Source organism: Pteropus alecto, unplaced genomic scaffold (genome assembly GCF_000325575.1).
Source record: "Pteropus alecto unplaced genomic scaffold, ASM32557v1 scaffold195, whole genome shotgun sequence".
Taxonomy (NCBI): domain Eukaryota; kingdom Metazoa; phylum Chordata; class Mammalia; order Chiroptera; family Pteropodidae; genus Pteropus; species Pteropus alecto.
Genome location: NW_006438073.1, coordinates 3,581,797 through 3,584,687, shown reverse-complemented (window position 1 = coordinate 3,584,687; position 2,891 = coordinate 3,581,797).

The following is a 2,891-nucleotide window of genomic DNA, read 5'->3' as shown; positions in this document are numbered from 1 at the left end:
GGACCAAGGAAATCTGAGGCCATGTTGTAGCCAATCTGTTAGGAATTGTGATGATTTTATGAGATTTTCTATCCAAACTCACCCAGATCAAAGCTTCTTTACGTACTGTATATAAGAACAATTGAACAAGGCAATTTTAACAATTACTTGATGTTAGGTATCAAATAACGTCGCTATTACCAGTAACGTGCCAAAAGACACTTGACACTCACGTGACTGCCTGCTCTGCCATTGTTTCATAATTACACACACACGTTTAATTGGCTTTTTATTTTTAACGCCATGTCAAAATGGCTACATCATACAAAACACTTTGATGTGGTTGCTTTAAATTGGGTTGGTTTTTCTTTTTCGGTAAAGAGCCCAATAGTAAATATTTTGAGGTTTGCAGGACATACAGTCTGTCTCTGCCGCTATAATGCAAAAAAAAAAAAAAAATCATTGACAATATATAAACAATGAGTGTGGCTGTGTTCCAATTAAATGTTATTTACAAAAAACCACATGGCAGGCCGATTGTGCCCCTGGGCCATAATTTGTTGACTCCTATAAGATGGCTGGGAACAAAGTCATTATACAAAAATCACTAATATATGAAATCTTACGTATAAAGGAAAGAACCTTTGCAATTCATGTCACAAAAGTTCACCTTTCTAATATATAAAGAGCTTCTAGAAATCAAGAAAAAGATCAGCACCAGAAATCTCTTTTTGGGAGTTCATTCTCTAGATGTGCCTATACACATGCATACAAGGTTATTTACTGCAGCACTGTTTGCAATATAAAAAGACTGTAGACAACCCTAATTGTCTACTTATAGGCAATAATTGGCTAAATAAATCATGAAATATCATGACAAGGGAATATTATGTAGCAATAAAAGAATGAGAACTATCCCCATGAACTGACGTGGAATGACTACATCATTGAGGAAAGCAAGATGCAGAACAGGGCACAGAGCATGCTACCTTCTTCACAGGTAGAGAGCATTTATATTTATATTTGCCAGTATTTCCATAAAGAGGCACTAGATAAAATTATTTTGAAATTGGTTACCATACAGATGGAAGAGGAAAATGGGTAAGAACAGGAATGGGAATGAGATTTCTCAGTGTATTTCTTTTCATATCATTTTAATTTTAACTGTGTACATTGTCATCTGCCCAAGAATTCTAAGTTAAAACGGGGGTGGGGAGAGACACCATTTATAGTAGCTCCAAAAGATAAAAATATCTAGGAATAAACTAAAGATATGTATAAGACTGATCTGGGAAAGGCTTTAAAATGTTCCTGAAAGACACAGAAAATTGGAAGCACTGCGGAGTGCTTATTTGCAAAAACAGTCATAATAAATCTTCCCTTCCTTGTATGAATACTCCTTTATGATGTGACTTTGCTATTCTTCCCTTCAAGAAGTGAAGGTTATTTTCTCATCTCTTGATTCGTGTGCTTGCTTTGGCCAACCGAACAACAGCAAATGGGATACAAAGGCCTGAAAAGCACTCGCACACTGGGGCCTGCCAAGACCACCTCTGTGACCTGAAGTGAACCAGCGTGGGATCTCCTCTGCAGATGGAGACCACCACCCTACCCCATCCATCTGTGCAAAGTGAGACCCCCTGTACAGGCGGCTGAGGCCACCGAAGGCCATCCAGCCTCAGCCCCGCCCTCTAGACTACAAAAACCACCCGCGGACTACAAGAAACAATATGTGCATGTTGTTTTAAGTCACTAAGTTTGGGAGTAAATTGTTGTGCAACCAACTCATGCGAAGAACCTCACTCCATATTTTTAGAAGGAAAGCCCCAATACCATCAAGATCTCAACTCTCCCTTCAATGATTTAATAAAAAGATAGCCAGGATTTCTTTTTGCTGAAACAGAACTAATCCTAAAATCCATATAGACATAAAAATATACAAAAATAGCCCCAATTTTTTACACACACACACACACACACACACACACACATACATGTAGAGACTACGTGTGATCATGTTGGTGAGGGTATACGCTCAGGAAAATAAGTGTCCTTACATAGCACTGGCGGAAGTGGGAGGCCACTGGTAATGCCCATCAAAATTACACTCACGCTCTACTCAGAAATTCCACTTGTGGGCTTCATCTCCTAGAAATACTCACACTTGTGCAAAATGACACATGTAAATAGTTGTTCACTGAAGCACGATTTCTGATAGTAAAAGACCAGACACAATCCAAAAGGAAAGCGGGGTGAGGAAAGCAGGGAACCTCCTTAAAACGAAATGCTATGCTGCAGCAAATAAGAACGAGGATCTGCTCATCGTCTGGCTGTGGCATTATTTCTAATGTATATCATTAAGTGAGCAAATAAGGCAAGGCACAACCACGTGTGTAAGAAAAAGGCAACATGCGTTTGCTTGTATATGCGTAGAATATTTCTGTAAGGATATAAAATAAATTCGTAACACTGCCTCTGAGGAGAGAAGACGACTGGCCAAGGAAGGAGAGCAACAGGAGAGGAATTTTCACTGTTATCCCCTTTGTACCTTTTCAGTATTTTTTTTAACATGAACCCAATTCCTAGTCAAAAAAAAACACAAAAATTGAAAGCATTGACATGTACATCAGAATCCTGTTAAAAATACCACAATCAACGAGAGAATGCTTCCCTGGTTATAACAAAGCACAAAACACTTCAAAGTTCAGCTCAAAAGATGACTGGAAGGCAAACAATCTGTATTAAAGTTGCATATTCCTGGAGTTCTCATTCTAAGTACTGTGATTTTCCCTATACATAAGTATACACGTAAATACACTTTTACAACAAGAGCAATATAATGAAATTAAAAAAGGAAAAGTTAAAAAATGTTCCTTCTCTTCTGCCAAAATACAGAAGTGCTAATAGTTTTG